Source organism: Ovis aries, chromosome 1 (assembly GCF_016772045.2).
Source record: "Ovis aries strain OAR_USU_Benz2616 breed Rambouillet chromosome 1, ARS-UI_Ramb_v3.0, whole genome shotgun sequence".
Classification (NCBI taxonomy): Eukaryota; Metazoa; Chordata; class Mammalia; order Artiodactyla; family Bovidae; genus Ovis; species Ovis aries.
Genome location: NC_056054.1, coordinates 123,325,999 through 123,340,079, shown reverse-complemented (window position 1 = coordinate 123,340,079; position 14,081 = coordinate 123,325,999). Strand labels below are relative to the sequence as shown.

At 46.1% G+C, this 14,081-nt stretch overlaps 1 non-coding gene across 1 annotated transcript; it reads left to right on the top strand.

The window, feature by feature from the left end:
- The first annotated feature begins 10,067 nt into the window (after positions 1-10,067).
- LOC114111060 (U6 spliceosomal RNA) lies at positions 10,068-10,174 on the top strand. The gene has a single exon (XR_003587187.1). It is a non-coding gene; the product is annotated as a U6 spliceosomal RNA (small nuclear RNA).
- The last annotated feature ends 3,907 nt before the right edge of the window (positions 10,175-14,081 follow it).

The window sequence follows — 14,081 nt, the reverse complement described above, 5'->3', positions numbered from 1 at the left end:
CAATTCAGTGATATTAATTGTCTTCACGATGTGCAACCATCACCACTATCTATTCCCCAATTTTTTTTGCCATTCTAAACAAGGGCTCTTGTAATCATTAACAATAACTTTATATCCCCCCTCCTTCCAGCCTGGTAACTTTTAATCTTCTTTCTGTCCCTAGGAACTTGCCTCTTCTATACATATATAAGCAAAATCAGACAATCATACATTTGTTCTTTTCTCTCCTTCTTGAGAATGTAATATTGAGGGGCTGAGATCGGGTGGTCCACGCGAGGCAGTGCATCAGGTGATGTAAGAGAGTGTCTTCTGATGACTTCATCACTGATCTCACATTTCTTCTGTGATGCCCCCAAGTAAAGATTGACTTAAACATGCCAACATAGTCCTGCAAGGGAGGATTAGGGGATGAGTCTTGTATCCACACCTGAATCCAGTGTTAAGAGGGAGCAGAGCTCCCCTTCCACAAGGATGAGTGGCAACTCTAATTCATAACAACTCTTCCTTTGGGAACATGAGCTCCCCACCCAGACTGACTTGATGAGAGACTTGGGGCTTAAGACAAGAATTAACGATGGATGGCAAAATCTGGGGATGGAAGATTGAAAAGAAACAGTATTACCGAGTCTGAAAGTATTTCCCGACAGACTGTTTATTACTGACAACGGGAGTCAGAGTAATTTCAGAGGAGAAACCTGGCAGATACCACTCTGCCCAGGTGACCTACATTGACATCACATGGGAGAAACTGGCATCACGTGTCCCCCGACATGACCCGTTGTAAAGGACACACAGCACTTACGCAGTGCTCCTGCCAGAGACGCAGAACCCAACCCTACTCAGCTCAAACCCCAATCGTGGAATACTCTACGAAACAACTGATCTGCACTCTTCAAGAATACCAACGTCATGAAAGCTACAGGAAGACCGAGAAACTTTTTCAGATTAACAGACACAAGGCACAATCAGGATTGGAGTCTGAATTGGGGGAAATTTGCCACTAGGAATATTTTTGGGATTCCCAGGTGGTGCTAGTGGTAAAGAACCCGTCTGCCAACGCAGGAGATGTGAGAGATGTGGGTTCGATCCTTGGGTCAGGAAGATCTCCTGCAGGAGGGCATGGCAACCCACTGTAGTGTTCTTGCGGGAGAATCCCTATGGACAGAGGAGCCTGGCAGACTACAGTCTGTAAGGTTGCGAAGAGTCGGACACAACTGAAGCAACTTAGCAACAAGAACATTTTTAGGGTGATTAGCAAACAAGAGAACTTTTTGGCCAACCCAATATTATGCCAATGTTGAATTTTCTGAATTTGATATGTATGTATTTATGTCAGATAATCTCCATGATCTTAGGAACACACATCGAAGGGGTTGACACCGGCAATTATCTCCGTTTAGGAAAAAAGGTGTGGACGGGAAACTGGTGATGGGTGAATGAAGGGCGGGAAGAAAGAATGATAAAGGAAATCTGAGAAAACGTTAAGAATTTGTCAGTCTAGGAGTTTGTGTACTATTCTTTCAACTTTTCTGTAATTTGGGAATTATTTCAAAGCAAATACAAAAAAAAAAAAAAGGAACAGGATGAAGCATGCAAGCAGCCTGTAGCCTCTAGAATCCAAGGCATTTTTCACCCTGTATGGCCTCCTCCCTCCCACGCTGCTCCTATCCAGGACAAGATGGAAACTGAATACCAAGGGGGAGGTGGACGTGGAGAGGAGCAAAAGCATGAGGTGGAGAAACAGAAAAGAAACCAGCCAAGTCCATCCGGCAGCCACGGCTCCTAGCCTGAAGCAGGGCTGAGCTGGGGGTGAGACAAAAGTTAACATCACAGCTGGAGCCGTGATCCGAACGTGATGCGGGCATTCTAACATCTGAGATGAGACAGTGTTTGCCCCTTAGGGTGACTGTCCAACTCCTGGGGCTGGCAGGAACATTTATTCAAGGACAGAGGAAGATTATTAGCCCTGAATATTCAGTTGTGGGAATGGGGAGAAGCCAGAAATAAAGTGTCAACCTGTCTTGTGAGTTAAGCACTTTCCCCCTGCTGGCCCAGGAGAAGGAAGTTACTTTAGGGGGAGGTCACGGTCTCTCCTGGGGCCTCCCCGGTGGCCCTCCTGGTGAAGAGCCGACCTGCCACTGCAGGAGACATAAGAGGTGCGGGTCTGATCCCTGGGTCAGGAAGATCCCTTGGAAGAGGGCATGGCAATCCACTCCAGAAGTCTTGCCTGGAGAATCCCATGGACAGAGGAGCCTGGCGGGCTACAGTCCATGGGCTCACCAATAGTCAGACATGACCGAGGCAACTAGCACGCACACACACACTGTCTCTTAATGCTCATCACAAAATGACTTCTAGAAGCCCACGTGTAAGAGCAGTCTCTACTTGTTGTAAACTGCTATGAAACTGCTGGAAAAATCCTTTAACTCTTCGGTTACCAGGGGACATCTGACAGGGGTTCCTAAGAATATGGTGCTTGCACTTCAGCTGGTGGGGGCAGAGGAAAGAGGGGGCCAAGAGGAGGACTGAGGAGAGGACAGATGATGGAGAAGTTCTGCCCCCTTATACTCTGCACTAGACCTGACCTACACTCCAGATACCACACCGTGGCTGGACCCCAAAGGCACTTCAGCCAGAGGACTGCTGATTAAAGCTCATACAGTATGATTCCCTGGGTGAGAAGGTCCTGGCAATGCAAATGTGCGTGCCTGCTCAGTCACTTCAGCCATTCACTCTGTGCGACCCCATGGGCTGTAGCCCACCAGGCTCCTCTGTCCATGGGATTCTCCAGATGACAATACTGGAGTGCGCGTCCATGCCCTCTTCCAGAAGATCTTCCCCACCTAGGGATCGAACCTGCATTTCCTGTGTCTCCTGCACTGCAGGCGGACTCTTTATCCACTGAGCTACCTGCCCCAACCTCTCATCTTGTTATTGGATTTCACTTTTTGTGATTACAGCCTAACACCCAGTACAACTCCAAGGGTCATTCAAGAGATAGAGGCAGATGGAGAAGGCTAGCAGCTCTGGGAGAGGCCACTGCCCTACCTCTGCTTGGCCAAGGGACCTTGGATTTATCACTACTTCACCATGATTGGTCTCAGAGAAACCACAACTGCCTCATCTGTGAAAGGAATGTTGTCCCAACAGCATCTGTAGTCCTTCCTGGTCCCACGAGTCTTTGATAATCTCCAAAGAAATCCTCAGAGAGTTTAAAGATGCCCAAATCACCCTACATCATTCGGTGCAAGCAAGAAACTGTGTGCCACACACGCATTATGGCATCTGAGGAAAGTTTAATAAAGGGGCGACTTACAAGGATGTAAGGGCTTTCAGTTTCAGATAGGAGCCCTACAAAGGGCTTCCCTGGTGGCTCAGCTAGTGAAGAATCTGCCTGCAATGCAGGAGACCCAGGTTTGATTCCTGGGTTGGGAAGATTCCCTGGAGAAGGAAATGGCAACCCACTGCAGTATTCTTGCCTGGAGCATCCTATAGACAAAAGAGCCTGGCGGGCTACAGTCTGTGGGGTCGCAAGAATCGGACACGACTTAGCGACTAAACCACCACCACCGCCTCCACCACCAGCCTCCTCTCTTTCTCTTACAAAGATGTGGGCTGCGAGAAGGGCAACCACAAGGAATGGTGTGGCATTTCTGGGCTAGTAAGCCATGGTGGGAGGGATTGGGGACAGGAGGAAAAGGGGATAACAGAGGATGAGATGGCTGGATGGCATCACTGACTCGATGGATGTGAGTTTGAATGAACTCCAGGAGATGGTGATGGACAGGGAGGCCTGGCGTGCTGCGATTCATGGGGTTGCAAAGAGTCGGACTTAAAGCTCAACATTCAGAAAATGAAAATCATGGCATCTGATCCCATCACTTCATGGCAAATAGATGGGGAAACAGTGGAAACAGTGTCAGACTTTATTTTTGGGGGCTCCAAAATCACTGCAGATGGTGACTACAGCCATGAAATTAAAAGACGCTTACTCCTTGGAAGAAAAGTTATGACCAACCTAGATACTATATTCAAAAACAGAGACACTACTTTGCCGACTAAGGTCCATCTAGTCAAGGCTATGGTTTTTCCTGTGGTCATGTATGGATGTGAGAGTTGGACTGTGAAGAAAGCTGAGTGCCGAAGGATTGATGCGTTTGAACTACGGTGTTGGAAAAGACTCTTGAGAGTCCCTTGGACTGCAAGGAGATCCAACCAGTCCATTCTGAAAGAGATCAGCCCTGGGATTTCTTTGGAAGGAATGATGCTAAAGCTGAAACTCCAGTACTTTGGCCACCTCGTGGGAAGAGTTGACTCATTGGAAAAGACTCTGATGCTGGGAGGGACTGGGGGCAGGAGAAGGGGACGACCGAGGATGAGACGGCTGGATGGCATCACGGACTCGATGGACGTGAGTCTGAGTGAACTCCGGGAGTCGGTGATGGATAGGGAGGCCTGGCATGCTGCGATTCATGGGGTCGCAGAGTCAGACACGACCGAGCAACTCAACTGAACTGAACTGAAGCCACGGTGGATGCTGGTATCACTTACTTGCCTGAGAGCTGGGAGCTTGAGGCAGAGAGGGCTGGGTGCTGAGGGCCCCTGGCCAGGCCTCCTCTGTGGCGCCCGGCCAGCCTGCAGCACGCCCTAGAGGGGGTCCGGAGGGCGCAGGGCCTGGCCTCACGCCCTGAGAGCCCTCTGTCTCGGCCCCATTGACTGACGACTATGGGGAGTCCATCCGTGTTTCCACACCATCCCCCCAGCTCAGCCCCCTCGGCCCAGAGCCACGGAGAGTGATGGGGAGCAGACCTGGGCGTGCCAACGGGAGATATCCGGGACGCCCCCACCAAGCCCTGGTTTTCCCTCTTGTCTTTCGCCCGGTTGAAGAATGTGCGTTCCTCCCACCTGCTCTCTATAAGGAACAAGCTCTCCCCGCCCTCAGTGCGTGAGCCAGCAAAGGAGCCCTGTTGTTCTCTTTCCCCTCTACTGTGGCAGGAGCCCGGATAAAACCTGGCCTGATGAAAAAAAAAAGAGAAATGTGCACCTCCAACACGAGGGGTAGAGGAGGGGCAGAGCACACAGTCCCAGCAGTGCCGTCTCATGGTGGGGTGACATGAATCAGTCAAACTCCTGTCTGAAACTGAGAAAGTTTACTGCTTCCTTCTGTGCGTCCTCCTGTGCCCCTGCTTATTTTATGCCAGCCTCAGTGAGGCTGAGCTCTTCACTAGAGGGTCACTTGAGCCTTCACACTGGAAGGATCGAGACCTTGATGATCGTTTTTCCACTGTTCCAGTCTACTGGATGAGGAAGTACTCAGAAGTATCCCAGTGAATCCCCTGGGTCAGCACATAGAACTCCATTCCCCTATTAGGTTACTTGTCCCTTGGCTTGGGAATCAATCACCTTGGTCAATACAGTGATCCTTTCTCTGCCTGTTGGTTAGGCAGCATGCAGTTCCCCTCAAAACTCATAACTCATGAGTCATGACTCATCCTCTTGACCAAGTCATTTCCTCCACCCCTGAAACTGTATCAGTCAGGGTTCTGCCGGAGAAAAAGAACTCCTTTAAAAAATTTTTTCTGGCAAAGGATCAGTGTACTTGGGGGCTTGCCAGGTGGCTCAGTGGTAAAGAATCCACCTGCCAATGCAGGAACCACAGGAGATGCAAGTTCATTTCCTGGGTGGGGAAGATCCCCTGGAGGTGGGAACGGCAACCCACTCCAGCATTCTTTCCTGGGAAATCCCATGGACAGAGAAGCCTAGAGGGCTACAGTCTATGGGGTTGCAAAAGAGTTGGGTGAGACAGAACATACATGTGAGAGTTAGTTCTTAGGCAGGTTGATAAGGAGTCCAGGGCCCTAAAGAAGGAGATAGGGGTCCAGAGAGAAGGAAAGGACCAACTTTTTTTCTACATTGCTTCGCCTTAGTTACATTATTTTCTTTAAGCCCAGAGCTAATGATTACACAACAAAACAACTCATCTTAAACTCTGTACTGAGGATTATATGATAACAAAGGACATGCCAAAGTATCTTGCCAAAGGACATGTTTCTCCTTCTTAACAAGAACTGTCTGATTAATCTTGTTATCTTAAGATGTATCATCCAAGGTAAGGAGCAGCGGCTGCGTTTTGCTGGTACAGCCGTGAAGAGATACCCCACGCCCAAGGTAAGAGAAACCCAAGTAAGACGGTAGGTGTTGTGAGAGGGCATCAGAGGGCAGACACACTGAAACCATACTCACAGAAAACTAGTCAATCTAATCACACTAGGACCACAGCCTTGTCTAACTCAATGAAACTAAGCCATGCCCTTGGGGGCTACCCAAGACAAGCGGGTCATGGTGGAGAGGTCTGACAGAATGTGGTCCACTGGAGAAGGGAATGGCAAACCACTTCAGTATTTTTGCCTTGAGAGCCCCATGAACAGTATGAAAAGGCAAAATGATAGGATACTGAAAGAGGAACTCCCCAGGTCAATAGGTGCCCAATATGCTACTGGAGATCAGTGGAGAAATAACTCGAGAAAGAACGAAGGGATGGAGCCAAAGCAAAAACAATACCCAGCTGTGGATGTGACTGGTGATAGAAGCAAGGTCTGATGCTGTAAAGAGCAATATTGCAGAGGAACCTGGAATGTCAGGTCCATGAATCAAGGCAAATTGGAAGTGGTCAAACAGGAGATGGCAAGAGTGAACGTCAACATTCTAGGAATCAGTGAACTAAAATGGACTGGAATGGGTGAATTTAACTCAGATGACAATTATATCTACTACTGTGGGCAGGAATCCCTCAGAAGAAATGGAGTAGCCATCATGGTCAACAAAAGAGTATGAAATGCAGTACTTGGATGCAATCTCAAAAACAACAGAATGATCTCTGTTCGTCTCCAAGGCAAACCATTCAGTATCACAGTGATCCAAGTCTATGCCCCAATCAGTAACGCTGAAGAAGCTGAAGTTGAACAGTTCTGTGAAGACCTACAAGACCTTTTAGAACTAACACCCAAAAAAGATGTCCTTTTCATTATAGGGGACTGGAATGCAAAAGTAGGAAATCAAGAAACACCTGGAGTGACAGGCAAATTTGGCCTTGGAATGCAGAATGAAGCAGGGCAAAGGCTAAAGGAGTTTTGCCAAGAAAATGCACTGGTCATAGCAAACACCCTCTTCCAACAACACAAGAGAAGACTCTACACATGGACATCACCAGATGGTCAACACCGAAATCAGATTGATTATATTCTTTGCAGCCAAAGATGGAGAAGCTCTATACAGTCAACAAAAACAAGACCAGGAGCTGACTGTGGCTCAGATCATGAACTCCTTATTGCCAAATTCAGACTTAAATTGAAGAAAGTAGGGAAAACCACTAGACCATACAGGTATGACCTAAATCAAATCCCTTATGATTATACAGTGGAAGTGAGAAAAAGATTCAAGGGCCTAGATCTGATAGATAGAGTGCCTGATGAACTATGAACTGAGGTTCCTGACATTGTACAGGAGACAGGGATCAAGACCATCCCCAGGGTAAAGAAATGCAAAAAAGCACAATGGCTGTCTGGGGAGGCCTTACAAATAGCTGTGAAAAGAAGAGAAGTGAAAAGCAAAGGAGAAAAGGAAAGATATAAGCATCTGAATGCAGAGTTCCAAAGAATAGCAAGAAGAGATAAGAAAGCCTTCTTCAGCGATCAATGCAAAGAAATAGAGGAAAACAGAATGGGAAAGACTAGAGATCTCTTCAAGAAAATTAGAGATACCAAGGGAACATTTCATGCAAAGATGGGCTCGATAAAGGACAGAAACGGTATGGACCTAACAGAAGCAGAAGATATTAAGAAGAGGTGGCAACAATACACAGAAGAATTGTACAAAAAGATCTTCATGACCAAGATAATCATGATGTTATGATCACTCACCTAGAGCCAGACATCCTGGAATGTGAAGTCAAGTGGGCCTTAGAAAGCATCACTACAAACAAAGCTAGTGGAGGTGATGGAATTCCAGTTGAGCTATTTCAAATCCTGAAAGATGATGCTGTGAAAGTGCTGCACTCAATATGCCAGCAAGTTTGGAAAACTCAGCAGTGGCCACAGGACTGGAAAAGGTCAGTTTTCATTCCAATTCCAAAGAAAGGTAATGCCAAAGAATGCTCAAACTACCACACAATTGCACTCATCTCACATGCTAGTAAAGTAATGCTCAAAATTCTCCAAGCCAGGCTTCAGCAATACGTGAACCGTGAACTTCCAGATGTTCCAGCTGGTTTTAGAAAAGGCAGAGGAACCAGAGATGAAATTGTCAACATCCGCTGGATCATGGAAAAAGCAAGAGAGTTCCAGGAAAACATCTATTTCTGCTTTATTGACTATGCCAAAGCCTTTGACTGTGTGGATCACAAGAAACTGTGGAAAATTCTGAAAGAGATGGGAATACCAGACCACCTGACTTGCTTCTTGAGAAACCTATATGCAGGTCAGGAAGCAACAGTTAGAACTGGACATGGAACAACAGACTGTTTCCAAATAGGAAAAGGAGTACGTCAAGGCTGTATAGTGTCACCCTGCTTATTTAACTTCCATGCAGAGTACATCATGAGAAATGCTGGGCTGGAAGAAGCACAAGCTGGAATCAAGCTTGCCGGGAGAAATATCAATAACCTCAGATATGCAGATGACACCACCCTTATGGCAGAAAGTGAAGAGGAACTAAAAAGCCTTTTGGTGAAAGTGAAAGAGGAGAGTGAAAAAGGTGGCTTAAAGCTCAACATTCAGAAAATGAAGATCATGGCATCCGGTCCCATCACTTCATGGGAAATAGAGGGGGAAACAGTGGAAACAGTGTCAGACTTTATTTTGGGGGGCTCCAGAATCACTGCAGATGGTGACTACGCCATGAAAGTAAAAGATGCTTAGTCCTTGGAAGAAAAGTTATGACCAACCTAGACAGCATATTCAAAAGCAGAGACATTACTTTGCCAACTAAGGTCCATCTAGTCAAGGCTATGGTTTTTCCTGTGGTCATGTATGGATGTGAGAGTTGGACTGTGAAGAAGGCTGAGTGCCGAAGAACTGATGCTTTTGAACTGTGGTGTTGGAGAAGACTCTTGAGAGTCCCTTGGACTGCAAGGAGATCCAAGCAGTCCATTCTGAAGGAGATCAGCCCTGGGATTTCTTTTGGAAGGAATGATGCTGAAGCTGAAACTCCAGTACTTTGGCCACCTCATGCGAAGAGTTGACTCATTGGAAAAGACTCTGATGCTGGGAGGGATTGGGGGCAGGAGGAGAAGGGGACGACAGAGGATGAGATGGCTGGATGGCATCACTGACTCGGTGGATGTGAGTCTGAGTGAACTCGGGGGTTGGTGATGGACAGGGAGGCCTGGCGTGCTGCAATTCATGGGGTCGCAAAGAGTCAGACACGACTGAGCGACTGAACTGACTGAACTGTGGGAGTGGGTCTGATTAGACCTTTCTATTGTTGTAATCTTGTTAATTTAAGATGTATGTTGTGAGAATGGGTCTGCTAAAAGTATATAAGGCCTTGATAAGACTAGTGAGGAGGCACTCTCTGTCCCCTGTTTATGTCTGTGTCAGAAGTCCTCTCTGTCCCTTTCTATACTTTACTAAAACTCTGCTACACAAAAGCTCTTGAGTGATAAAGGCTGGTCCCTGGTCCAAAGCTAAATCTTCTTCAGATCTGACATTGTTCTCCATGAGCTATCACATGCATGCAGCTTACCTGAGTGAGGAGATTGGCTAAGTTTTAAGTGATAAGATTCAAACCAAGGAGTAATAACCACCATAATAAGAGCAGACATTTACTGAGGACTGAGTAGGGTCCAGAATCTATGGGAAGTATTTTTATACAAATTATCTTATATAATCCCCATGATATCCGTAGGAAATTAGACTACTGATGTGTTTCACAGAAGAGGCTTAAAGCCTTTAAACAACTTGGCACAAGTTTCCAAAACTAGTAAGTAATACACCTGGGGTTTGAACCCAGGCAGTTTGACTCAGCCCATACTTTTGACTATTAATACAGTGCTTTTTAAAGCCAAGCTATTGCTCGCTTTGGCAGCACATATACTAAAATTGGCACGATACAAAGAAGATTAGCATGGCCCCTGCACAAGGATGACACGCAAATTCGTGAAGCGTTCCATATTTTTTATACAAGCAACTTATGCAGCTCAACTCCAGAAAAATAAACGACCCAATCAAAAAATGGGCCGAAGAACTAAATAGACATTTCTCCAAAGAAGACATACGGATGGCTAACAAACACATGAAAAGATGCTCATTACCAGAGAAATGCAAATCAAGACCACAATGAGGTACCATTTCACACCAGTCAGAATGGCTGCGATCCAAAAGTCTACAAGCAATAAATGCTGGAGAGGATGTGGAGAAAAGGGAAGCCTCTTACACTGTTGGTGGGAATGCAAACTAGTACAGCCACTATGGAAAACAGTGTGGAGATTCCTTAAAAATTGCAAATAGAGCTGCCTTATGACCCAGCAATCCCACTGCTGGGCATACACACTGAGGAAACCAGAAATGAAAGAGACACATGCACCCCAATGTTCATCGCAGCACTGTTTATAATAGCCAGGACATGGAAACAACCTAGATGTCCATCAGCAGACAAACGGATAAGAAAGCTGTGGTACATATACACAATGGAGTATTACTCAGTCATTAAAAAGAATACATTTGAATCAGTTCTAATGAGATGGATGAAACTGGAGCCGATTATACAGAGTGAAGCAAGCCAGAAAGAAAAACACCAATACAGTATACTGACACATATATATGGAATTTAGAAAGTTGGTAATGATGACCCTGTATACGAGACAGCAAAAGAGACACAGATGTATAGAAAGGACTTTTGGACTCTGAGGGAGAGGGAGAGGGTGGGATGATTTGGGAGAATGGCATTGAAACATGTATACAATCATATAAGAAACGAATCACCAGTCTATGTTCGATACAGGATACAGGATGCTTGGGACTGATGCACGGGGATGACCCAGAGAGATGATATAGGGTGGGAGGTGAGAGGGGGATTCAGGATTGGGAGCTTGTATACACCCGTGGTGGATTCATGTCAATGTATGGCAAAACCAATACAGTATTGTAAAGTAAAATAAAGTAAAAAAAAAAAAAAAAAGCCAAGCTAACAACCAGAAACTATTCTCTGTAGGGAGATTTTTGATAAAATATTGCAGAATGGTGGCGAGATGTATGTACCACAGGAAGCATCAAACTCCATCAAGATTCAGGCTTTGAGCCTTCCACTGGCACCAACACAGAGTAATGATAGATTTAAAAAGCTGCCACGTTCACAAAAAGACAACGTCTCCATCAGCCAGAAAACCCGACGTGAAAGTGGGACCAAAGCTGCCAGCCTGCTGGCCTGTGGGCCTGGAAGCAGAGGAGGCAGGGAGCTTGTTTGCTACACAGTGGTTGAAACTAAACATGGCTGATGCAAGGCAGGGAACAGGGGAAGGATGGGGAGCAGCTCCCTCCTTATAGAGGATAAAAAATGCTTCTATCAACCGCTGCCTAGACCCCAGATACATACCTATTAAGGTGGGGAAAAGCAAACAACAGGCTTGTAGCCAAGAAAGATCTGGCCAACTTACCAAATGACTCAGTGACTGGACCTGCATTATTCCCAGTTATCTCCTTAGGATAAACTCTCTCGAAACCCACTGTAAGGTGTAGTTTTGAACTGGAGACTCTAAGAGCATGTATAGAGAAAACAACCCCCACCCCCACCCCAGAAAGGGAGTGGTGGGTACGACAGAATGAAACAAAAATTAACTGACTCTTGAAGTTACACCAAGTCAACAAAAACAGCAATCAGGAGACGAGATCACTTTAGAGAAAATGAAAATAACAGTGGGATCTGAAAATGATTTTTAAAATTACAATGTTGAATTCTTCTAAGAGTTAAAGGCAGAAGTAACAGAGATTGAAGAGAAAAAAAAAAAAAAAACTAAGGAGATAAACCAGGCAGAGATTAGAAAAGAACAGATGGGTATGAAAAGAAATATTTAGAAATCCTGAAAACAAGGCAGCTTATCACTAAAATTTACAAAGCCTGATAGAATCGATTAAAGTGTAAATTGGAAGGCCAAAGAGAGTTGATAGACTGGAAGACCGTTATGGAGAGCGCATCTACAGTGATGAGTGGTAAGTTATCCAAAGATCAACAACATGAGCAAGTCTTTGACGTCAGTATTCTCAGGCTGCCTTTTTTAAAAATAGCTAGATATTGGTTACAGCTCTAAAACAGAATGAGGCAGAAATGTTGAAAATATGAGAAATAAGAAGTTACCATGGGTAAAAGCCAAACAAACTGCTCCATTAAGGTTCTCCAGAGAGACAGAACCAGTAGGGTGTACATGGGCAAAAGGATGTATTATAAGCAGCTAGCGCACATGATTATGGAGGCTGGTAAGTCTGAAGAGCTGCAAAGTGGGTTGGCAAGTTGGAGACACAGGAGACCCAGCAGTATATTTCCAATCTGAACGCTGGTGGGCTTGGGGTCCAGGAAGAGCTAACGTTTCCCTCTGAGTCCAAAGACAGGAAAAAGCCGATATCTTAGTTCCATGACCGTTAGGCAGGAAGAATTCTTTCTTACTTGGATAGACTCAGCTTTTTGGTCTATTCATAACTTCAACTGGTTTAGCGAGGTCCACCCACACCAGGGAGGGCAATCTGCTTTAAGTCCACCAACTCAAATGTTAACCTCATCCAGAAACACTCACATAGACAGACCTGGAATAATGTGTGACTGAATATCTAGGCATTCTGTTGCCTGGTCACACTGACCTATGAAATGAACCATCATACATGCTCTTGGGTAAAATGACCAAGCCCAGAATCCTAGTCAGCCAGGGAAATACAGGGAGCAATTGTCCTTTCTTTTTGGAAAGAGAGGTGAATGACAGGGGTCTCTGCAGATGTCTGAATGTCTCAGTGCTGTTTTGGAGAACATGGACCTTGAAACCAGAGACCTGGGTGAGACTGTCTCCTCCCACCAGCTGTGCAACCGTGGACATCTTACTCTATTCCTCTGAGCCTCAGTTGCCTTATCTCTGAAAAGACAGCAATAGTAGTATCTATCTCAAAGGGATATTGAGAAGATTTTGAAAGAAGATATAAAATCCTTAGCAAAATAGCCTACAAGAGCTCTGCCACGGTCAGCACTGGGGATGTAGACAGCAGCCCCGCCTCTGGTCAGGGCCAGATCCATCTTCATCACAGCCAGGGAAGAATGTGCAACGGATGAGCCAGGCATGCGATCTGATGGACTTGCAACTAAATCCTGCTCTGCCTCCTGTGTCCTAGCTTCAAGAGTCTGAGATCCCCCTTTACAAGCTCAGCATTTGCTTCTCATCTACAGCCAGAGGGTGACATGTCTCTCTCTAAAGCAGAGGTTTCTGAACTGGACACCACTTTCCCCCCAGGAGACATTTGGCAATGTCTGGAGATGCTTTTTGAGTATTGCAGTTGAGTTGGGGTTGCTACTGGTACCTGATGTGTGGGGCCCAGGGGTGCTACTCAACATCCTACAATGCATAGGACAGCCCCCCACACACAGCAAAGAATGCTCTGGCCCCAGCTGTCAACTGTGCTGAAGTTGAAAAACCCTTAGAGAAAAACCTTAAATGGAATTATCTTTATAGAAATCTTGACCTAAGAAATAAAAATAAAGGTAGTCATCGTTAACATTCTCATCATCACATGAAGTGGGCAGGTGGACAGTGGTGGGTTTCTGCCCTGATTCCTCTCCTTCTCCAACCTTCTCCTATGGCTGGGCATTCGCTAGGAGAGGAAGTGTGACTGCTGGCAGGCAGCACACCTCCTGCTCAGCACCTCCTATGAAAAGAGCCTGGGGCTGTGGGTTCTATGTACCAAGTTCTGGAACGAAGCTTCCAGGCAGCTATATCCGGAATGATTCCTGGCTCTCTCTGCAGACCCCCAGCCTCCTGCAGCAACCCAGCTGACGTAGGGTGACCTTCAGGCCAGTCAAGATGCTGCAACTCACCCCAGCCCCCAGATGGC